A 25,693-nucleotide genomic window follows, 5' to 3' on the forward strand; every position below is an offset into this window, starting at 1 on the left:
CAGGGGGCGGGGCTGGTGGGGCGGAGCGAGCGCGTCGCGCGCCGCCCGGAAAGCGTAAGCGCGAGCCCGCGGGGGTGGCTTTGGGGGCCGGCTCCTTGGGGGCGGAGCTCGAGCTTTTGGAGGAGGGATAGCTGGTGAGATCTGGTAAAATGACTTTTAGTTAACGGTTAACCTCTTGTGATTGTTGAGTTTTATTGGGGCCTCTCTTTTGCCATCATGGAAACGGTCCTATAAGAGGGGCCAAAAGACAAAACGAATTGCAGAATTGCCACCCCCTCACTCACCGGACTGCTCACGCCCGGCGGAGGCAGAGGGGGCGGGGCAACGTGCTCCTCGCCTCTGACAAGGGTGGGTAGCGCGCCTGGGGGCGGGGCGAGACAAGGCACGCCTGGCGGGAGATCGCGTCTCTTAAGGCCAGCGCGCTCTAGGTCGGGGGCGGGCCTGCGGTGAAAACGTGGGAAAGGTATGAGTTGTTGGCTGACGGTTTGGGGACCGCATCTTTGGCGTCTGTTATTATCTGCGGAGGCATCTTAAATTTCCTAAGCGGGTACGGAAAAAACGAAGTTAAACAAAGTGTGATGGAGGGGGAACCGACGCGGCCTGGTGTCGCCGGGAGTTCTGCCCTAACTACTGCGAAGAATCGGGAGTGAGCAGTTGGCATGTTTGCCTTGCTGCCTGCCTGTTTTCACAGCCCGGCCCTAAAGCCGTTTTTTCCGTCTCAGAAGTGAATTTCCCGGCGCCGTCCGTGAGGAGCGGGCTGGTGCTTCAGGCCCACCCATCCCCCCCGGCTCCGCCCCGCCGCGTCCCCGGGCCCAGGCCTGCCCCGCGGTCTACGACGCGTTGCTGTGGCGGTAGCCATGGGGACTCGGGGCTGTCTGGCGCTCCATACAGGCGCTTTGGCTCAGATTCACGCCACGACTGCAAAACTAACTCGGAAATGCTGAACTATAGCGCCTTGTTTTGGTATAAGTTTTAGGGGACCCGGGCTCTTTAGCAGTAGCTGAAAATACAGAACCCTTTTTAGCTTAAGCGCTCGAATAGTTAACATGGGGAGTAGTTCTGAGAAAAAGGTGGCTCCTGATACGGTATTAACAATCTGAGGCTTTACTGAATTCACTTCAGGGATTGAACAATGATTTTTAGAAGACACTGGTAACTGGCATGTATAGATAAACTCTACAAGGGCTTAATAAAAAACCTCTGTTCTGGATTATCAAATTTACTTCACTGTATCGTCCTCAACAGTTACTTGATTGCAAAAAAAGAAGCCATCCTCTTGCAAAGTACTGTTGAGTTTAGTGTATTGTCCTTCCTGATATAAGAATTCAATATTCAACATAGAAGGGATTTTTAAATGATACTACATTGAATACAGACAACTTGGAAGATTTAGTCTTCAGAGCCTTGTATAAAATGACTAAGAAATTTGGCTTCTACAGCTAAGGACTTTCTGCCACCTCTGGCAGTAATTTTATTTAATTTGCCTTCAAGCATCCCAGAACTCCATACAATGTGAAGTTATGAGCAAAATCTCAAATGAGGATTTCCTAAGAAAAGCATTTGGTGTCATTAGTCTGGAGATGTCAACTCTGCTGCTGCTACTGCCACTGCTGAATTGTAAACTAGGCAAGTCATTTACTAAACTAAAAATTTCCTATCCCTAATATCTTTCTTACCTGTCCTGGAGATGTGTTTGATTAATACCAGATAATTTATGTGAAAATTCTTTAAAACAAAAACACTCCATACATTTTTATGTTTATAGCTAGAATGAATCCGTTAGCATCCTTGACAGTAAACTGATTAAGCTGAGAGAATTGGACCATACTTAGAGACTAGTTAGGTGACTAGTAACAGGATTTAAGAATTGCTTCTGTGTGTGGACAAGATCTTGGGAGTTCTTAAACTATTCTCAGCCTCCAAATCCTTGGATTTCTCTAGGCATCATTTGAAGAGTGGAAATACAAAAGATTACCAGTCTACACAAATTGAATGTAAAAATACTTGCTTTGTCTCTAAATATTTTACATTTGTGTAAAAGCCTTGATACCTTCAGTTAAGTTTTCTAGACATTTATCAAGATAGATAGTGTTCAAAAATTTAATACATTTCTCAAGGTAAAAAACAAAAAGGCTTAGAGCTATAAGAGAGAAACTCAAGAGTGTTCTAAGTACTATATTAGGGTTTGAAGAAAGATCAGTAAGTGAGTGATACAGTACATTACCCACCTATCCTATAAATTACAGGATGCTTTTGACTAATGGAATATAAGCTAACATCCAAAGCTCTTCCCCATAAGTTTAAATAATGGCCAATAATGTAATTTCCAGTGCATTGTAAAATGGCATTTTACGGTAGCAGTCACTCCTTTAACTATATGCAATGGAATTAAATATAGTATTTTGATACTCATCATCCATTTTTAAAAAGTGAACTAACACTTTGCTTGAATAAGTATTACATTGTATTGCTGTTCTGTCCTTTACATTCACAGCAATAGTTCTCAGGGACTATTGCCTCCCTCCCATGGTATATTTGGCAATATCTGGAGACATTTTTGGTATCATAACTAGGGAGTGGGGGCTACTGGGTATCTAGTGGGAGGAGGCCAGGGATATTGTGAAACATTCTGCATTACACAAAGCAACTCTCAACAAAGAATTAACTAGCCCAAAATGTCAGTAGTGGTATGCTACTAAGAAACCCAGACCTACAGAATTCTATTCTTATATAGAATGGTTTTAGGCATAAAAGTCTTACTGGTTATCATTGCTGCAGCAAAAAAAAAATGTGTATATTAATATTTATTCCATATCTTGTGGTCCTAATGTTCTAAAAGTAAGTCAATCCAGGAAAATTTTTTTAATCATTGTGACTGTTACTAATATACAGATGATCAACATATAAATATCATAATTTTGAATAATTATAGAAAGTAATACTTTATCGAAATGTATTTCTTAGTGAGATTGGGATTTTTATCATTTAGTTTAAGTTTTCATGGGTGAATATTATTTATTTATTGCTAGAATCTTACCTAGCCATTAATTTTCTCAATATTGACTTTTAGGTGCCCTGGCAGTTATGTCCTGGAACAACGCACTGTAGTGAGATTCAGGATAGGTAAGAAGTTTATTTCTTTTGTAAAGGCCAAAAGGGCCATTCTCTGTGTACTGAAGTACCTCAAACATTATTTTTTTAAGAAGTTGTTTACTAGTAGTTACTGGATAGGTGGATGGGTGATAGCAAGGACACTGGTGGGAACACTCTGGATATATTCTGAATACAGACCTAACATAATTTACTCAAGATTTGGATGTGAAAGAAGGGGAAGCAACAGCTCTCACTGTGTGAGATAAATAACCCACTAGATTTATTATTTGCTGAGATGGGGATACTGAGAAGAAAAGAATGAGGCAGATACAAATACAATTCCCTCTGTCCATTTTCTTTAGTGCCACATTTGTGTTTCTAAGTTTAAGTTAGCTGTTGAATCTTACAGTTATCTTATAGTTATCTATCAAAATGTAAATAATATATTACTCTCAGTGTAGTTAAAAGACTTACACAGTCATTTTCCCACAAATGACAGGATCTTTTCCTTGGTTTCTAACTCCATTGCCTACAGTTCAAACACTTGACAGAGTTAGTTGTAACTCTTTACCAAGTAATGTTAATAATCTAATTGGTATATATTTGATTACTTTAAGGACAGGTTGTGTACAGTGTTTTAATGGTATTTTAAACACATTTTATTGTATTTGAAATCAAAAACTAGATGTAGGTAATTTTTAGGACAGGTTCACTATCATCAAACAGTTGACTCCATTGGATGTATAAAACTCATAAACACCAGAGGACTTTGCTTGTTATAATTGAATTATAGTAGTTTTCTGACTTGTGCAAAACAATGCAATTTAGCTCAAATGCAACTGGAACCTTTAATTCATGATTTATATTAATTCAAATTAATGTTCATTGTTATTGGCTAGGCTGATCCGGAGAGGCATGTTTTTCTCGTAGTAAATTTTGAATACTTCTGTTTTTTTCCCACATGGTTTCAGCAAAGGAAATAATATGTGAAAATACAGAAAGATTAACACCATTTCAATGAGAGGTTACTTTCATACCCAGTTATTAAGATCTTTTGAAAAGTTAACCCAAAACGTGTACACCTTTGTAAGTTAACATTATTATTACCTATTTTATGGATTGGCATACATACGGAAAGTTCCTTTATTCAGGTCCACCCCAAGTTCAAGAATCTGAGGGTATGGGTTCTCCAAGTCCAGTGGATGAGACAGAGATATATACCAGCTTTATTATATATCTGTGATATATAGCGAGGTCTAAGCAATATTGAAGGAGCATAAACAAGTTAGAAATTCCTGAAGTTACCAACATTATATTTGCATTGAACTCCTTTTGGGAGAGTAAGTTGTGTGCACTAAAATAATTTTGCTTCTTTCTCCTTTAACAGCCTGTTTTCTTAAGCCTTACATCCTATGTCTCTTACCTCTCTGCATCTACTGGCTTGTAGATGGTGAATGAATCTACTGGCCACCGCTGGTGAATGAAAGCAGCTATAGCCCACTGCTGTGGCTAAGCAAGTCTGCCAGAAAGCTTGAAGAGGAGCCTCAGCTGCCCTTTACAGAGCAAAAGCATCCTCTGAGTAGCTAAAGCTTGGACTTCTAAGTAAGGTATCTTTACCGGATCCCTTAATGGAAATCACATGTATAGGTAAAAGACCTGCCATGCCATAGTCTTTAGCTTAATGGCTGTGCCAGTTGTAAAGATGATCCACAGCTGAAGAAGGCTATTTATGTTTTGTACTTGGGTATCAAACATAATATGTATTTAGTATTCAAAATTATATAGTTGAGATATGTTTTTTTGTTTTTCCTTACAAAAGGGCTTATAAACCCTGTAGGTAATTAATTAAGAATTCCCATTTGGAACACTAAAGATTGTGGCCACCAATTCTAACATATGGGATATGTGTGTGTGTGTATGTGTGTGTGTTGGGGGGGTTCCCCATATCAACAAGCAATTCTCCCAACACCAAGTGGGTGTCCTACAATTTAACTCAATTCTGACACTGTCTACCTGGTAGACCAGGTAGTTACCTGTGCTTCTGAATGACCAGCTATAAATCAGAGATTCCCATGACCCCTTCTTTGCATCACAGGTTAAGAGTTCAGTCCTACAAGACTGTCTGTGCTTCTGCTTCAGATGCCAGTAGCAAGTCCAGGTTATCACCTATCTTCTCTCACATACCCTCTCCTTGGTTTTGATTAATTTGCTAGAGTGGCTCACAAAACTCAGAGTAACATTTTATTCATTAGATTACTGATGAATTACAAAAAGATGTAACTCGGGGCACCTGGGTAGCTCAGTTGGTTAAGCGTTCAACTTTGGCTCAGGTCATAATCTCACGGTTCATGGGTTCAAGCCTTGCGTAGGGCTCTGTGCTGATAGCTCAGAGCCTGAAGCCTGCTTTGTATTGTGTCTCCCTCTCTCCCTGCTCCTCCCCCACTTGTGCTTTGTCTCTCTCTAAAATAAATAAACATTAGAAAAAAATTTTTTTTAAAAAGATGTAACTCAGGAACAGTCAGATGGAAGAGATGCATACAGCAAGGTATGGGAAAAGGACTAGGAGCTTCCATGACGTTCCCAAGTGTGCCACTTTCCCTGACCATGTGTTCACCAACTTGGAAGTTCTCAAAACATCAATTTGGGGTTTTATAGAGGCTTTATTACATAGGTATGATTGATTAAATCACCATCCGCTAGTGACTGATCAGCCTCTAGCTCCTCCCTTCCCTCTTCTCTGTTCTTATCAAGGGGTGAGACTAAAAGTTCTAACCCTCTATTCCTGGTTAGTTCACCTGGCAACCAGCCCCCATCCTTCAGTGCTCTTCAAAAGTGACCCATTAACGTAAACCTAGTTGTGGTGGAAAGAGGCATGTTATGAATAACAAGACACTCATTTTACCTTTATGGCTCTGAAGTTCTTTCAGGAACTGAAGACAGAAAAAATATAACAATCGATGTTTCCATTGCTCTTATGCTCAGGAAATTCCAAGGTTGTCATAAATCATATTATCACAGGAACTAACTGTAGAGATGTCATATCATCCAATGTAATCTAATTCCAGAGTGTGGCCCATTGAACTATTAGTCCACAACAGATTTACCTTCTTTGAAATGTAACTGATTCACTGATCTTTCTGATTTGACAGACCATCTTCTACTTTCTGTCCTTGTGCTACCTTGTACTTACTAAAGAAAGTGGATTGATATGCAGGACTTTTTCCTCTTTTTTTCCCCCTTAGGAAATAGTAGAGTTCTAGTTATTTTTTTGAGAAGCCAGGAATTAATCACAAAATAGTACATATTTATTTATTATAATTAAGCTTCCTTGAAGATTAGCCTGATACTTAGAACTTAAATAATTATATATAAATATATGGTGTGCTGATCTAATCACAAGGTAACAAGACCATTATTAGAACTTGTTGACAAATTAAAAATAGCAACTTAGTAGATTAAACTGGAATGTCATAATTAATTTGTCTTTTTATAGATAATATATCATTCTAAAATAAAATAGAATCTAATTGCAGTTATAAGTTTGCCGACTTAGTGGTAAATACAGTAATCGAAGTCCTAGGATTTGTTTAAAAGCAAGCTTTAAACTCTAAATAAGAGCAGATTTTAGTTTTTGTTACTAAGTTTTGATTTGTAAGTCTTTAAGATACTACTCAATTTTTGAACTGTATGTAATGAAAGACATTGAAGCAAAGTAATGTAATCAGCATAAAAAAAGAAAAAGTTCAGTGTTTGTCTCAAATACCAAAGAGATAACCAACAGTAAATAGTAAAAAACTTTCCTATAAAAATCATTAAATTATAATATGAATGTTTATTCATTTATTGGAATATATGTTTTTACCAAGATGACTACCAATGACTTACATTTCTTACATTGTTTTTTCTCTTAAAACTGGAAATAATTGCAAAGGAAATTTCAGGGACAGTATTTTAAAAGTTCTATTTTAAAAATTACTCTCTTGGGGCACCTGGGTGGCTCAGTCAGTTAAGCGTCCCACTTTGACTCAGTCGTGATTTCACAGTTCGTGAGTTTGAGCCCCTCATTGGGCTCTGTGCTGACAGCTCAGAGCCTGGAGCCTGCTTTGGATTCTGTGTCTCCCTGTCTCTGCCTCTCCCCTGCTCATGCTCTCTCTCTATCTCTCTCAAAGAATGAATAAACATTAAAAAATTTAAAAATAAAATAAAAATTATTCTCAAATTCCTCTTAAGTTTGTAAAAGCCATAAAGAGAAATATTTTTCTCTAATAAAACATTAGCCTATCTTTTTTATATTTTGTTTTCTATTTGTTGCTTATATGTAGAACTAAAGTATTTTTATTATAATATTTTATTATATCATAACAACAATAATTCTACATTTCTTTCTTTTTTGGGGGGGAAGAGAGAGAGAGGGAGAGAGCACACATGTGAGAGGGGCACAGAGAGAGAGAATCCTAAGCAGGCTCCACACTCAGTGCCTAGTGTGACACTGGGATCATGACCTGAGCTGAAACCAAGAGTCTGACACGCTCAACTAAGTCACCCAGAAGGCCCTATATTTCTCGTTAATTCTTATAGTTTGTAGATTCTCTGGGTTTTTTATACATACCAAATATATAAGTTACAGCATCATTTAAAATATTATGTTTTTTAGGAATAAATCTAAAGATAGGAATAATGCTAAAGAAAGAAAGATGGACACCAACTCTACACTGGAAATTACAAATCATTGAAAGACAAAGGTCTAAATAAATGGAGACAGTGATATACCATGTTGAAGGATTAGTAGATTTAATATTATAAAGATGTTAATTTATAATTCAGCATAACCCCCATCAAAATCCCAAGTTGTGTGTGTTTTTTTTTTTTTTTTTTATTAAATTGACAAGCTGAAAACTCAGACATACCTACAAAGAATGAGGAATGACCGAGTTATTCTTAAAGAACAAAACACTGGAGTACTTAGTAAATACAAACAGTAAAAACACACAGGTGGTCAGCTGACTTACAACAAAAGTGATTAAACAGTGTAGTTCCCAAGGTGGTCTTTATAATAAATGATACAAGATCAAGTGAATATTATGAAAAAACATGTACATCTTGATCTGTCTTCACATGCCAAATACCAGAATCAATTTTCTTTAGGAATTACAAACTAAATGTGAATGATAAAATACTAAAGCTTTTCAAAGGTAACAGGAGAACTTCTGTCTGACTTATAATAGGTTGTGACTCAGGAAATACCTAAGATCACCCCCAGGGAAGAACAGAGCTCAGCAAAGCTGGTATACTCATGGTTGCAGTTTATACCATGGTAAATGCAGATTAAAATCAGCAACAGGAAAAGGTACATAGGGCAGGGTACAGGAGAGACCTGGTATAGAGAGCTTCTAGTTGTTTGCTCCCAGTGGCATTGTGTGAACAGTGCTTGCTTCTCCCAACAGTGATATGTGGTGATGCAGACAGAGTGTTGTCAACCAGGGAAGCTCAACCAAACCTTGGTGCCCAGTGTTTTTTGGGGGGTAAGTTACATAGTCATGGCTCTCTTCCCATATTGCTGATCTTAGTCTTCTGCTCCTCCAGAGGTCAGTGTGATACCACATGGGACAAGGTCCTCACCATAAATCACATTGTTAGTATAGACTACTTGGCATGGTTTAAAGCCCCCAGGTAAACAAAGACACTCCTTTGAGGCAGGACATTCCAAGGGCTTACAGTTACCTCCCAGTAACTAAGTTACTGGGATGAGGGCCATACCTTTCTTTGGACAAGATTAATCTTGTTACACATCAGTAAAGAGTTCTTAATAAATACCAAAAGCTCTAAACATAAAGGTAAAATGATAAATCCGTCTGTATTAAGAACTTGTATTCATTAAGAGAATGATTAACTCAGAGTAGGAGAAAGTATTTTCAATACACATATTTGACAAAGACTGGTATCTAGATTATGTGAAGAACTCCTAGAAATCAATCAGAAAAAAACCCAATGATGGTTGGTGGGGGAGGGAGACAACAAGCAGAAGACTTAAGAAGGCATTTAAAAACAATAAATCTCACCTTTAATACTAGACTTGGCAAAAATGTGGAGAAATCCTACCTCTTATACAATACTGGTTGGAATGTCAATTGGTACTTTGGAGAACTGTTTGGCTGTGTCTACTAAAGGTGAACATATGCATACCCTGTGACCTAACAGTTTTGTTTCTAAGATTATACCCAAGAGAAAACTCATGGATTCATTCACCAACAGACATATTTATTGCCATACTGAAATAGCAGAAAACTGAAGAATATTCCAATGTCCATTAACAAAGAATAAATTATGGTATATTCACACCATGGAATATGATATAGCAATATATATGATAAAACCATTTACAACTGTGTTAAACAACATGGACAAATTTCACAAAATGAGGAAAAACCAGACAAGATGGTACATTCTGTATTATTCCATTTATATAAAGTACAAAATAATTAGGCATCACATTAGCAGTTATTCTTAGGCAATAAATACAAAAGCCATGTAGTGACTGGAAGGTGCAAAAGAAAGGTTCCAACAAGTTCAAGGAAAAACAGCAACAATAATACATACGGCAATCCAAATCCAAAGAGAAAAAAACACTTCTTTCAAGGAAGCCAAAAATGCTGCAGAAACCAAACACCTAGATACATTCAGTTTACAAAACAAAATGCTTAGCTTCTCTGAGATACTTACATTGAAGATACCTGAAGTTTTCCCAGGAGTAAGAGTAAATTGATTTGCATTCACTTTACAGGCCATTCTTGAAGAGAAAGTCTGCTTTAAGGGTAAATTTAATCTCTTAAAAGGTAGACCTACAGCTTTTAAATGACTTTTTTATGGTCTGTATTCATCAAGGGTTTAAAAGCAGTGTGTCACCTTTTTGCACAAATACGCTATAATAAAATATTTTTCTTTGTCCCTGGTTCCTGACACAAAGCTCCTAAAACCTTTGGAATTTCCTCAGTGATAAGACAGGCCTCTAGTAGCTTCAGGATGGGGGCTGCTCACCAGAAAGACCAATCCATGATTAAAAGCTTGGAACTTTCAGTCTCACCCCAAACTTCCAGGGAGGGGAGAGGGGCTGGAGATTGAGTTAATCACCAATGAGAAACAATTTAATCACTCATGCCTATGTAATAATATCTTTATAAAAACCCCTAATTGATGGGATTCAGAGAATTTCCCAGTTGAACTCATTAAGGTGCAAGGTAGGTAGTGCACTTCTTCCATTTGGCTGTTCCTGAGTTGTGTCTTTAATATTATACTGGTAATCACAAGGAAAATGCTTTCCTGAGTTCTGTGACTTGTTCTAGTGAGTTATCAAACCTAGGGAGGCAGTCACAGGAACTCAAGAATGTTTAGTTTGCTGAGCAGAACTGTAAGTATCCTTGGCACCCTATTTGCATAGCTTCTGAAGTGGGTGCAATCTTGAGGGACTAAATTCTTAAACTGGTAGAGCTTGATGCTAAGAATTGAGCTGAATTGTTACACATCAGTTGGTATGAGAATTATTTAATGTGTATTGTCAACAAATAATCTCTTCTTACAATGACAGTTGTTATGATTGATTTGTAACCCCCGCCCCCCCGCCCCACACACACATTCATATGTTGAAATCCTAACCCCCAGCACCTCAGAATGTAACCATATTTGGAGGCAAGTTCTTTAGAGAACTTGATTAAGTTAGATGAGGCCATTAGGATGGGTCCTAATCCAATCTGACTGATGTCTTCATAAAAAGAGGAAATTTTGGGGCGCCTGGGTGGTGCAGTCGGTTAAGCGTCCGACTTCAGCCAGGTCACGATCTCGCAGTCCTTGAGTTCGAGCCCCGCGTCAGGCTCTGCGCTGATGGCTCAGAGCCTGGAGCCTGTTTCTGATTCTGTGTCTCCCCTCTCTCTGCCCCTCCCCCATTCATGCTCTGTCTCTCTCTGTCCCCAAAATAGATAAACGTTGGAAAAAAAAAAAAAGAGGAAATTTGGATACATAAACACTTACCAGAGGTGTATACACACAGGGAAAAGACCATGTGAACAGGCAGCAAATGTACAGCCATCTACAAGCCAAGGAAAGAGACTTCAGAGGAAATCAACACTGCTGGCACATTAATCTTAGATTTTCAGCCTCTAGAACTTTAAGAAAATAAACTTCTGCTGTTTAAGCCACCCAGTCTGTGGTATTTTGTTATGGCAGCCCTAGCAAACTAACAGAATTTATTATTTGATTTTACATGCTTATTTCAGACCAGATTCATTTCCACTGATGTTATATGCTTATTTGAGACCAGAGTTTTTAGCCTGGAAATTTTAGGGAACAGTAAGTAGTATCCACATCTCATGCTATCCCAACCCAAGGATTTGAATCATGATTTTCATACTTGAAAACTAGCACATGAATCACACATCAGGAACATGAAAGATCAAGTGGAAGAATATCTCAAAGCACAGAACAAAATTATAAACAGACAGGAAGTACGAAAGAAAAGATCAGAGAACTGAAGGACGCATACAGAAGACCCAATAGTGAATAATACAGGAGTTCCAAAAGGTGGAAGAATAACGATAAGTAGCATCAATAATTAAGTATTTTATAGTAAAAAAATGTCTTGAACTTGAGAAAGCTCTTTGTCCACAGAATAAAAGAGCTCACACTGGCAGGATTGATGAAGAAAAACACTACTTTGGAAAAGAAGACCATAGGCTCAAAACTTAAAAAAAGACTTAGTTATTTACTAAAAACGACATTGCAGAAAAGGAAGAGTTCCTATCAGCTATTGCAGAGCAATCATAACCGATTTCTTTTTCTTTTCTTTTAAAGATTTTTTTAATGTTTATTTATTTTACAGAAAGAGTGTGAGCAGAGGAGGAGCAGAGAGGGAGACAGAATCCGAAGCAGGCTGCAGGCTCTGAGCTGTCAGCAGAGTCAAACAAGGGGCACGGACTCACAAGCCGTGAGATCATGACCTGAGCCGAAGTCCGACATTTAACCTTCTGAGCCACCCAGGCACCCCAAAAACTGATTTCTTAATACAACAAAATTATCATAGTATATTTGTACACAATGGTGCAATCAAACCCCAATTCCAAGATTTGCATTATAGTCTCTAGACAAATAGGACCTCAGTAACAGTTAATGAAAAAGGAAATACCAGTAGTCACAAATTAGCAAACAAAATGGTTACCCAAAGGAGATGCTAATATCATACAATTAGAAATGGTCATGGAATCTATCATTAATATCTCAAGGAGCTGTCATTTTGTTGAGATTTCATTTTTTTCCACACACTGACCTAATGCGATCTTGTTATAGACATGTTAGAAATAATCTAGTTAAATTTCTGAGTCCCAAGGATAAAGAAAAAATAGTCTAATTAGCTAATGGAGGAAGAATAATTATGAAAGAAAAGAATCAGATGAACCAACACTTTATTTACAATATTAGAAGCTAGTAAATTTAGTATAATTTATATCTAGGGAAAGGACTATATGATCCATTGATTCTAATACAATCAAGGTATCATTTAATTGTCAATTTCAAAGAAAGTTGTTTATAAACATGTGAAGATTGATAGAATATATCACTCAGCAGCACAACTGAGGAAGTAGTAAAGGAAAGGACTATAATCAAACAACAAAGAAAATACAGATCTACAGACATGGGAAAATAGAGTAAATGAAAGAATGAGGAGCTCTGACACAATTGTTACCTTAAAGAGATATCTAAACAGATGCAGAGTGAATGAGTGTGTGTAATATAAATACTAACTGATGCTTCTTGAAATAAAAGTGGCATACTGCAAAGGCACCCTGATAATAGACTCTAAAGGCAATTAAAATATATCAACAAATCGTAGGAGTTTGGGGCCAGGGAGAGGGGAAATAAAAGTGTTCCAAAGGGCTCATCCAGTGAAGGAACAGAGCACCTAGTAAACGAATAGTTGGTATCTCATTTCCATTTAACCCTTACTTTCATATGGATTTAATTTTGAATGTTTGAAAATATAATCACTAGTTGCATGAAAAAGTGCAATAGAATTTCATAATTAAAACAAGGAAAAGAGACTAGTAATGATCAAACAGGAAAACTAAGAGAAATAGTTAAAGGAAAATAAGGAAATATTTTTTAAAATGCAAACAAAGTAGGATGAAAGGAAGAAAACATGAATGATTAACTTCTCCAGTGTATAAAACAGCTTCTCAGATTGGGTTGAAAAAAAACAAAACAAAACCGAAACCTATCAATATATTCTTTTAAAAAAAGTGTTTAAACAGAGCAGTGAATAAATGTTGAAAATAAAACAATGGCCTAAAAGAAAAGCAATTGCATATACAAAATCAGATAAAATGTATTAAGATGAAAAGTTCTAAATAAAATAAAGACTATACAATGACAAAAGGCACAGTTTACAAAGAGCATATAACAGAAGCCAGTTTTTAAGGTATTATCTCTCAGCTTCAAATTTATTGTTTTATCTCTCAGCTTCAAATTTACTGTTCTATATTTTGCTTTGTAATGCTGGAATTAGAACTCTGAAAATTGAATTTCTCAGTGGTCAGTTTACTCCCTTTTAAGTTCTGGCAATAGGGGGCAATAAAGGATTGTCACAAGACAAAGAAGAAAGAAACTGTTCTTTTTGTTACCATTTGTATCTTATTTCTATTAGCATCACCCTAATAAAGTTTTACTATGGCAGCTTCAGAATACATGAAAGTAGGGAGAAGCCATTGTATCTTGTCAGTGTCTATTCAGGGAAAAGCAGAGAGAGGTAATGGAGTATCTGAATGACCTGAGAACTGAAGAACCCCACATAAAGTAAAAGTTATTCACTGGAAATCATAGCAATTTAATTGGAGAATAGTAGCTAAAACTGGAAGAGGTTTAACATTTTCCAATAACCAGTAAGTTGGCTAGTTCCTATAAGTTTTCATAACTGACCCACAGGGCTTCCTCCATGTACAAGGCTTCATACTGAACAGAAACTGCTGGGATGAAACAAAATTGTTTAGATTAGGAACAACTGAAATGAAGGAAAAAGGTGGTCCAGATAAAAGGGAAAAGGAAGCAGCTAGAATCTGCCCCAAGCAAGCCATTGTAGTTTTACTAATATATGAAAATAATATAAAAAGAATCTAAGCAGAGAAGCTATCTGAACTAAATCTTCTAAGAAGTTATGAAAACTAAATCAACATAGAAATGAACATTAGAAAACTATTGAAATAAAATACCAGACAAATAACTATAAGAAAACATGACAATAATAGAATAAACCTATAGGCAAAGAAAACATGCTAGAAAGATATATTTCAACATATATGCAAATTGAAACATACCACTTCAAAATGAGATAAAAAATTAGGAAAAGATACAAGATATGAAAAAACAGTCAGAACTAGGAAAACTCAGAAATTAGTTGATACAGCTCAAAAAATAATTGAAAACTATACCAGATCTGATAAATAAACTAGAGAAAATATACACCCCAAACTCAAGTAATCTCTTGTTAGAAATAGTAGATCAAAAGAAGAGAATTAAAACAAAAATCAAACAAAATGAAGAGATAAAAGGGATATGAGAGAAAATGACAAATACTGAAGATACAAAAAGAAAATTCAACATATGAAATAACAGTGCCTTAAAAAAAATACTAAAAACTTGCTGAAAGTATTATTATAAAGTATATGTTAATAGAGCACTCTATTACCTGATAATATCAACCAAAAAAAATCAAGACCAAGACATATTCTAATAAAATGACTGGACTTTAAAGAAACAAAAAAATCCTCTGGGAATCTAGGGAAAAGAGCACATGTTTAATAAAGGCATCAAAGTGATATTATCACGGGATTTTTTTTAACATCAATGCTTTATGCCAAAAAATAGAATAACACATTTAAAATATTTAAATGCGACAAGGCATAAATGGGACAAAACAAATGACTAATTATATATTCTAAATCTATTTGTGTGACCTTGAGAAGCAGATTATCAGTATGGAAGAAAAGAGTGAAAAAACTGAAAAGGCTGTATAAAAACCCTGAATTTGTAAAATCCTAGAAAAAACAAATTACCAACCAGAAGCAAATAGTGGCCCTGGTTTCCAGATTATCATTTTGACATTTCCCCCTGCCTCCCACTGCCTTTTTTAAGGAAACCATGGCTGCTTCAAGAAATGACTGACTCCAGGTTTATGCAAAAAAAAACGTGCTAGAACATCTTGAAATACTGCATATCAGAGAAATAATCAAAAGAATTCAGAAGTCAGATTGAGGCCCTCATTGGCCATAGATTATATAAAGATCACAATGGATTTAAACTAATCAAATACGTTAAAATTTGTGATTTCATAACAATATTAAACAGTTTTTGAAGACTTCATTGGTCACTGTGACAGGCCTCTAAAGATGCTCAGTTGTTAGAAATTTTACTATATGTGGAAAAAGGATCTTCATAGATGTGATTAAGTTACAGATATTGAGATAGGGACTCTCTCTCTCTTTCTCTCTCTCACCCTCTGACTTTTAAATATAATAACAAGTACTATTATAAGGGAGGCAGTGGGAGATTTGACTACAGACAAAAAAGAATGTCATGTGATAGAAATAGAGGAAGAAGATGGAGGAAGGGAGGAAAGGAATGCAAGGGCATACAGCACTGGTCTCTGGAAAGTATTCTCCCCTAGAATGTTTGTAGTGATTGTGGTCCTGCTGAAACCTTGATTTTAGCTGCAAAAGATTTATTTCAGGCTTATGGCCTTTAGAACTATCAAAGAATAAATAGATGTTGTTTTAAGGCACCAAGTTTGTGGTGGTTACAGCAACTGAAAAAAACTAATACAGTCAGAAATCATTATCTTAAAAAAAAAAAAACAATAAAAAGAGAAGGAAGCATTCATTTCTCTTTCCTAAATGAACTATACCACTTGGTAAGTATCAAATGAGGAATTGTCTTCTTATTAACTTATTCTAGCTAATCAATAAAAATATTAGCATATCATAGGTACTTTATAAATACCAATGAACTGGAATTTAGACATTGAGCACAAATGGCTGCTGCATCAAAATTGAGAGAAAACAAATTATGTGTACCTTCAGATGAAAGATTGTAGTCTTACCAAGGGGATAAAAATGTAATTTTATCAAACTTCTAGATCCTGAAGACAGTTTGCAGGAAATAGAATAAAATAGAACATGTTGAATCACATCACAAGTATGTAATAAAAAAAATCCAGACTATGAGAAACCAGACTGGACAAACATCTCATTTCTTCAACAAATAAATAGTAAGGAAAAGAAGGGATACCAGGAACACCTGTATGTAAAAGGAGTCTTAAAAGACAATTCAAGTTAAGAAAAATGAGTAAGACTAAACTATAATGTCTAAGGATGTCCACTTGGATCATTAAAAGCCATAAAAACAACAAGGAAATGAGTGTCATAAAAGTTGCAATAGTGTATATGGGTGGGAGGGGGCTATCTGTGCAAAAGGGCACACAGGGAGGCTTCTGGGATGGTTAACCAATTTCTGTTTCTTGACCAGGATGGTGGTTATAAGGGTATTCTCTTAGACCATTCGTGTAGTTATAACAAAATACCACAGACTGGGTAGCTTATAAACAACATAAATTTATTTCTCACAGTACTGAAGACTGGAAGTCTAAGATCATAGCACTGGCACGCTTGGGTAGGGCCCTCTTCTTAGTCACAGACTTCTTGTATTATCAGTAGGCAGAAAGGGCCAGGGAGTTCTCTGGAACCTCTTATAAGAGAACTAACCCAAAGTCTCCACCTACTAATACCATCACCTTTGGGGATTAGGGTTCCAATTTAAGAATTTTGAAGGAGGGGGATACAAACATTTAAAACAAAGCAGGTATTTACCCTTATAGTAATTCACTAAGCTACATTTTCTTTTGTGTGTTTTTCTGTGATTTTATCTTATAATAAAAAGACAATAAATAAAACAAGTAAAAAATACTACACTAGTGCTTCCACCATAAACAACTAAAAAATTGGACAAAATGTGGGGAAGAACTGTGTTCAGATTTTGAAAAACAGGCAGTAGAAGAGTGTGATCCTAAAGAGAAGGGAAACAAATGAAGTAAGTTATTCAATCCTTCCACTTTCTTTTTTTTTTTAATGTTTATTTCTGAGACAGAGAGAGACAGAGCATGAGTGGGGGAGGGGCAGAGAGAGAGGGAGACACAGAGTCAGAAGCAGGCTCCAGGCTCTGAGCTGTCAGTACAGAGCCCCACGTGGGGCTCAAACTCACAAACTGTGGGATCATGACCTGAGCCGAAGTCGGTTGCCCAACCAACTGAACCACCTAGGCGCCTCTCAATCATTCCACTTTCTAACTGGAGGCAGTTTACAGACTGCAGAGCAGGAAAGCAGAGCATGAACACACCTGGGAAATATTTGAATTTAGAGCAGCCAGACTGGAGAAACATTGTTGAGCAATCAAGGCATTCGTAGAGATCCCAAAATGGTCCCGTTTTAGTAATAGGGCTAAATTTGGCCATATTAAGAATATTCTGTCATCACCTGAAGAAACCTTTTTAAAAAACCTTGAATGGATGAAATAACAATGCCACAGCAAAACTCAGCATTTTTTTTCATTTTTTATTTTTATTTTATTTTTTTAATGTTTATTCTTTTTTTTTAATGGGAAATTTATTGTCAAATTGATTTCCACACAACACCCAGTGCTCATCCCAGTAGGTGCCCTCCTCAATGCCCATCACCACTTTCCCCTCTCTCCCATGCCCCACCAACCCTCAGTTTATTCTCAGTTTTTAAGGGTCTCTTATGGTTTGGTTCCCTCCCTCTCTAACTTTTTTTTTTCCTTCCCCTCCCCCATGGTCTTCTGTTAAGTTTCTCAGGATCCACATAAGAGTGAAAACATATGGTATCTGTCTTTCTTTGTATGACTTATTTCGTTTAGCATAACACTCTCCACTTCCATCCATGTTGCTACAAAAGGCCATATTTCATTCTTTCTCATTGCCAAGTAATATTCCATTGTGTATGTAAACCACAATTTCTTTATCCATTCATCAGTTGATGGACATTAGGCTCTTTCCATAATTTGGCTATTGTTGAAAGTGCTGCTATAAACATTGGGGTACAAGTTCCCCTATGCATCAGCACTCCTGTATCCCTTGGGTAAATTCCTAGCAATGCTATTGCTGGGTCATAGGGTAGGTCTATTTTTAATTTTCTGAGGAACCTCCACACTGTTTTCCAGAATGGCTGCACCAGTTTGCATTCCCACCAACAGTGCAAGAGGGTTCCTGTTTCTCCACATCCTCTCCAGCATCTATAGTCTCCTGATTTGTTCATTTTGGCCACTCTGACTGGCATGAGTTGATATCTGAGTGTGGTTTTGATTTGTATTTCCCTGATGAAGAGCGACATTGAGAATCTTTTCATGTGCCTGTTGGCCATCTGAATGTCTCCTTTGGAGAAGTGTCTATTCATGTTTTCTGCCCATTTCTTCACTGGATTATTTGTTTTTTGGGTGTGGAGTTTGGTGAGTTCTTTATAGATTTTGGATACTAGCCCTTTGTCTGATTGTCATTTGCAAATATCTTTTCCCGTTCCGTTGGTTGCCTTTTAGTTTTGTTCATTGTTTCCTTTGCTATGCAGAAGCTTTTTATCTTCATGAGGTCCTAATAGTTCAAAAAACTCAGCATTCTTTAAAGAAAGACTAAAATCCAGACTCTGCAACATAAAACTCATATTCAGTATTCAATAAAAAATTACTATACATGCAGGAAAAAGCAACTAATAACTAGGAATGCAATTAATTAATAGAAATAAATATAATAGATGATGAAATTAGCAGACACATTCTTTAAAATACTAATTATAAATATTTTGAAAGAGAGGAAACATGAAAGTGAGACAAATGAAAGATATGAAAAAAGAACTAAAATGAAACATTTAGATGTAAAAAATGTATCCAAAATGAAGAAAAACAAAACCCAAAAACAATAGTGAGCTTAATAGCTGACTGTACACTAAAATAAAAGATTAATGAACTGGGACACCTTAGTGGCTCAGTTTGTTAAGTGTCCGACTCTTGATCTCAGCTCAGGTCATGATCTCACAGTTCATGAGTTTGAGCCCTGCACTGGGCTCTGCACTGACAGTGTGGAGCCTGCTTAGGATTCTCTCTCTCTCTCTGCTCCTCCCCTGCTCTCTCTCTCTCTCTCAAAATAAATAAATAAACTTAAAAAGATAACTGAAGATGTAGCAAACAACCACAAACTGTTTACAGAACAAAGAACAAAAGGGCCAAAAGTAAATGAACACATTGACTCTGTGAGTGTGGACAATATCGAGTGATCTAACATAAGTACAGATAGTGTCCCAGAAGGAAGGGGGAATGGAAAATTTTTTGATGATACAGCAGTCAAATATTTTTCAAATTTGAAGAAAATCATATATTCCCAACAGCCTGAAGTCTAGTTAGTTCCCAACAGAGTAAACACCAGGAAAATCATACCAACAGACTTAAATTGTTGAAAATTAATGACAAAAAAATTTTTTAAATGTACCCAAGACAAAAAAAAGCATTTTACTTGTAGTGCAATTAATAAGATAAGAATTAATATTGACTTTTCATTAGAAACAATATAAGCTGGAGGGTGATGGAAAAAACATCTGACAGAGTACTGACAAAAGTACTGACAGAAAGAAAAAAAAATCTATAATCAGATTCTATATCTAGTTAAAATATCCTTCAAAAATGAAGGCAAAGTAGGGGCGCCTGGGTGGCGCAGTCGGTTAAGCGTCTGACTTCAGCCAGGTCATGATCTCACGGTCCGTGAGTTCGAGCCCCGCGTCAGGCTCTGGGCTGATGTAAAAAAAAAAAAAAATGAAGGCAAAGTAAAGACATTTTCAGACAAAGCTAAGAAAATGTATCACAATCCAGCACTATCAGAAATGATTAAGGAAGTTATTTTAGACTGAATAAAAATAATGCCAGATAGAAATTTGGTTCTACACAACTGTTCTAATAATCCAATTAAAGACAGATTTTCAGGCTAGATGAAAAAGCAAAGCAAACTTGATGGTGTGCATATAATCACTTTGAATATAAAGACAATGAATATAAAGACAAAAAGTCTTTAGTTGTAAAAAAGCTAAAGTGGTTGTATTAATATCAGACAAAATAAATTTAAAGTGAAATGATATTACCAAAGAATGTCATCTTATAATAATTAAAGGATCAATTCATTGAGAGGGCATAAAAATCCTAAACCTGTATTCACCTAATAACTGAGTTTCAAAATGCGTGAAACCAAAACTAAGAGAACTGAAAGGAAAATTAAATTAATCTGTAATTGTGGTTGAAGATTTCAACACAATTCAGTAACTGATAAAGGAAATTTACAGAAAATCACTAAGTTTATAGAAGACATGAACAACAATATCATCATGTTTGACCTAAATTGAAATATAGAAAACCACATTTAACAAAAAATACATACTTGTTTTGAGTGCATGGGAAATAGTCATCAAATAGATTTTACGTTGAGCCACAAAAAATTCTAATAAACGTAAAATAACCAAAATCATACAGCATTATTCTCTGACCATAATAAAATAAAATTTAAAAAAAAAATAAAATTTATCTGTAAATAAATACCTAAATGTTTGAAAATTAAACTATACAGTTTTAAATAACCCAGATTCAATGAATAAATAACATAGTGAATTAGAAAACAAATATTGAAATGAAATGAAATGAAATGAAATTATTTTTGAATTAAAGTGAGAGTAACACATTAAAATTTGTAGGGGCAGCTAAAGTGATGCCTACATGGAAATTTATAGCTTTTAAGTGCAAATATTTTTTAAATGATATTAATATCTATTATTATTGATATTTTTAAAAAATAATTTAAAAAATCAATGATCTAAGCTTCTATTTATTTTTTTTTATTTAAAAAAATTTTTTTAACGTTTATTTATTTTTGAGACAGAGAGAGACAGAGCATGAACAGGGGAGGAGCAGAGAGAGAGTGAGACACAGAACCTGAAACAGGCTCCAGGCTCTGAGCTGTCAGCACAGAGCCCGACGCGGGGCTCAAACTCAGGGACCGTGAGATCATGACCTGAGCCGAAGTCGGACGCTTAACCGACCAAGCCACCAAGGCGCCCCTAAGTTTCTATTTAAAAAGGTAAAAAAAATTAAGCCCAACATAAGTAGAAGGAATGAAATAAGGAATAGAATAATGAATCAAAATAATAAGTTAAAAAAATCAGTTGAACAAAGATCAGTAAAATCGATAAACCCCTTGCTAGGCTGATCAGAAAAAAATGAAGACAAAAATTGCCGAAGAAAGGAATGTAAAAGGAGAAAACTCTATAGAGCTTATATACATTAAAAGAATAAACGGACATATTTCATGGGAAAATGGATTACTTAAAATTGATAAAATTGAAAATGTCTAAGAGATCAGTTGAACAAAATTGACACAGGGAAAAAAAATATATGAAAAATTCTCCTATTAAAAAAATGAAATTTATTATTTAAAAACTCCCCACCTCTAAAACAAAAAAAAAAAATCACTCCCACGTGGAAGGACTAGTAAATTTAAGAAAATATTAAAAGAAAAATGACATTAATGTTATATAGTTTTGAGGAACCAGTGGGAATGAAATACTTCCGACTCATTTTAGGAGGCCAACATTGTCCTAATACCTAAAAACCAGACAGAGACATTGCAAGGAAACAAAACTACAGATCAATATCCCTCATGAACATAGATGAAAAAATTTTTATCAAAATATTATAAATCTAACCCAGCAAAACATAAAAATAATATATCATTACCAAGTAGTACTTATTCTAGAAATGTAAAATTGATTTAAGTTTCAAAAAAAATACAGATATTTAACTTGAAATGGATCAGAGATCTGAACATAAAGGCAAAAACTTTGTGACACTTCTAGAAGAAAACCAAGGCAAAATTATTACAGAACTGGGATAGAGAAAGATTTTTGAGATAACATGCCAAAAGCTCCCATCATAAATGCAAAAAATGTTAAATTTACTTATCAAAAACTCTTTAATTTTTAAAATGTTTTTTGTAAATTTTATAGTTTAATAAGTTATTTAATAAAATAAGGAAATAAAGTGACTGGGGCACTGGTTATAAAGTTATTGAGAGAGGGGCGCCTGGGTGGCTCAGTCAGTTGAGCATCTGATTTTTGATTTCGGCTCTGGTCATGATCCCATGGTTCTGAGATCAAACCTCGAGTCAGGCCATGTGCTGAGCATGAAACCTGTTTGTGATTCTCTCTCTCCCTCTGCCCCTCTCCCTTACTCATGCTTGCTCTCTAAAATTAAAAAAAAAAGTTAAGATTATTGAGTGAACATGTGGGATTTGAGATATAATTGTTTGAATACATAAATTTCAGGCATCGATGTGGAGATCATCCTGATTCTGTTGACATCCTGAAGTGATGCTCAATGCCAGGAAATCTCTTCAGTCTTTAAATTTATCTGTCAAGGTAAGGCCACACTTCATCCCAAGGTAGGATGCGAAAAACAGCTATATGTCTTAGGACTAACGTAAAATCTCATATTCTTTTGTAAAAATCCTTTACTGATTCTGACTTTCCTACTCCTTTTCTCCTTTTCAGTTTCTTCTTAATTATCAGCTGTTGTTGGTTTACAGTGCTCATCCAGCTTATCCTTACTGAATTGTTGTTTTTCATTGCTTGATGCTATAGAGGTGCTGAAAGATCCCATAGTGATAACTGCCTTTCTTCTTTTCTTCCATGTTTCCCACTCAGGATTGTTTTATTATCCATTCCCTATGTGTAAATCTGTATTATAGAGTTTTTGTTCTGACACAGGTACAGTCTTAGTTCCTTTTGGAGTGGATTTAATAAATGTTATTGTTATCACTTTAGGTTTTAAAACAGTATCTTTGTTTTATTTTTCCCAAGTATTGAGATATAATTGACATACAATATTGTATAAATTTAAGGTGTACAGCATGGTTTGACTTACATATTTGTGAAGAGATTACCACAATGAGTTTAATGTTTATCACCTCATATAGATACAAAAAAAATGAAAAAGAAAATGTCTTATTCTGTGTGATGAGAACTCCTAGAATTTATTCTCTTAACAACTTCCAAACATACCATACAGCAGTGTTAACTATAGTCATCATGTACATTGCATCTGTAGTACTATTTATCTTATAATTGAAAGTTTGTAACTTTTGATCACCTTCATCAGATTCCACCCTCCTCCACCGACTGCCTCTGGTAACCACACATCTGATCTTTTTTTTTTTTTTTTTTATGAGTTTGGAGGGTTTTTTTGTTTGTTTGTTTGTTTTGGTTTTGGTTTTTTAATTTTTTTTTTTTAACGTGTATTTATTTTTGAGACGGAGAGAGACAGAGCATGAGCCGGGGAGGGGCAGAGAGAGAGGGAGACACAGAATCGGAAGCAGCCTCCAGGCTCTGAGCCATCAGCCCAGAGCCCGACGCGGGGCTCGAACTCAGGGACCGTGAGATCATGACGTGAGCTGAAGTCGGACACTTAACCGACTGAGCCACCCAGGCGCCCCTAATTTTTTTTCAATGTTTATTTTTGAGAGAGAGAGAGAGGGTGTGTGTGTGTGTGTGTGTGTGTGTGTGTGTGTGTGTGTGTGAGCAGGGGAAGGGCAGAGAGAGAGAGTGAGACACAGAATCTGAAGCAGGCTCGAACTCATGAACCACAAGATCATGACATGAGCCGAAGTCAGACACTTAACTGACTGAATCACTCAGGCACCCTATTTGTTTTGTTTTTTGTTTCTTTGGATTCCACATATAAGTGAGATCATACAGTATTTGTCTTTATTTCACTTAACATAATGTCCTCAAGGTCGATTGGTGTTTTCCCAAATGGCAAGATTTTGTTCTTTTTTATTTTGAATAATATTCCATTGTATATGTGTGTGTGTATGTGTTTATATGTATGCATGTATGTATGTATATACTACAACTTTTTTAAAAAAACTTTATTCTTTATTTTTTTTTAATTTACATCCAAATTCGCATATAGTGCAACAATGATTTCAGGAGTAGATTCCTTAGTGCCCCTTACCCATTTAGCCCATCCCCTCTCCCACAACCCTTCCAGTAACCCTCAGTTTGTTCTCCATATTTATGAGTCTCTTCTGTTTTGTCCCCCTTCCTGTTTTTATATTATTTTTGTTTCTCTTCCCTTATGTTCATCTGTTTTGTCTCTTAAAGTCCTCATATGAGTGAAGTCATATGATTTTTGTCTTTCTCTAACTTCACTTAGCATAATACCCTCCAGTTCCATCCATGTAGTTGCAATATATCACAACTTTTGTATCTATTCATCCATGTATGGAGACTTAGGTTGTTTCCATGTCTTAGCTATTGTAAATAATGTTATCATTAATTAGCATAGGGGTGCAGATTATCTTTTTCACATAGTGTTTTCATTTCCTTCAGATATATGGTAGTTCTAATTTTAAGTTTTGGAGGAACCTCCTTACTGTTTTCCATAGTAGCTGTACCAATTTACCATCCTACCAACCATGCACAAGTGTTTCCTTTTCTCCACATCCTTATGAGCATTTGTTATCTCTTATCTCTTTTATTATGGCCATTCTAATAGATGTGAGGTGATATTGTGGTTTTAATTTGCATTTCCCTGATGATTAGTGATGTTGAACACCTTTTCATGTACTTGTTGGTCATTTGTATATCTTCTTTGGAAAAAGTCTATTCAGATCCTTTGCCCATTTTTTTAATTGTATTATTTGGGGGGCTCTGCTATTGAGTTGTATGAATTGTTTTTTTATATTTTTGGATATTAGCTCCTTATCAGATATATAGTTTACAAGTATTTTTTTCCTATTTTGAAGTTTGCAAGTATTTTCCCCCATTTTAACTTTAGTCAATTTTTTTGTTGTTTTTGTTTTCTGTGTAGAGCTTGTTAGTATGATGTAGACTCACTTCTTTATTCTCGACTTTGTTAATTGTGCTTTAGGTAGGTGTCATATTAAAAAAATTGCCAAGACCATTTCAAACTTTGTTTCTGTGTTTTCTTCTAGGAGTTATTTGACTTCCAACCTTAATACTTAAGTCTTTAATCCATTTTGAGTTCATTTTCGTGAGAGGTATAAAACAGGTGTTTAGTTTAATTATTTTATATGGGAATATCTACAATTTTTCCAGCACCATTTATTGAATAGAGTGTCTTTTGTCCATTGACTATTCTTGGCCCTCTTGTCAAATATTTGTTGGCTATATAAGCATGGGTTTGTTTCTGGTTCTTGATTCTGCTCCATTGGTCAATATGTTTTAATGCCAGTATCATATTATTTTGATTACCATACTTTTATAATATAGCTTGAAATCAGGAAGGGTGTGATGCCTCCTACTTTGTTCTTTTCTCAAGATAACTTCTCTTTTAAATATCCCATTGAGAAAATGAAAAAGCAACCCATAGATTGGGAAAAAAATTATGTACATATATCTATTAAATTATATATGTATATAATTATATAATTTACGTAATATATAATATA

General features: G+C 35.7%; 1 protein-coding gene across 15 annotated transcripts in view; it reads left to right on the forward strand.

Annotated features, from left to right (window-relative positions):
* Positions 1–140: 140 nt before the first annotated feature.
* SLC9A9 (solute carrier family 9 member A9) overlaps positions 141–25,693 on the forward strand; it is a 698,450-nt gene continuing 672,897 nt past the window's right edge. For 6 of the 15 annotated variants that reach the window (XM_053221336.1, XM_053221335.1, XM_053221334.1 and 3 more), the window contains exons 1-4: positions 376–547; positions 3,071–3,123; positions 4,481–4,700; positions 22,548–22,640. The gene's annotated coding sequence lies outside the window, so the exon portion shown is untranslated. Of the gene's footprint in view, positions 349–375; positions 548–3,070; positions 3,124–4,480; positions 4,701–7,499; positions 8,616–21,106; positions 21,305–22,547; positions 22,641–25,693 lie in introns of those variants that run through there. The other 9 variants (XM_053221348.1, XM_053221347.1, XM_053221346.1 and 6 more) reach the window with 6 other exon arrangements.

The sequence above is a fragment of the Acinonyx jubatus genome, chromosome C2 (assembly GCF_027475565.1).
Source record: "Acinonyx jubatus isolate Ajub_Pintada_27869175 chromosome C2, VMU_Ajub_asm_v1.0, whole genome shotgun sequence".
Classification (NCBI taxonomy): Eukaryota; Metazoa; Chordata; class Mammalia; order Carnivora; family Felidae; genus Acinonyx; species Acinonyx jubatus.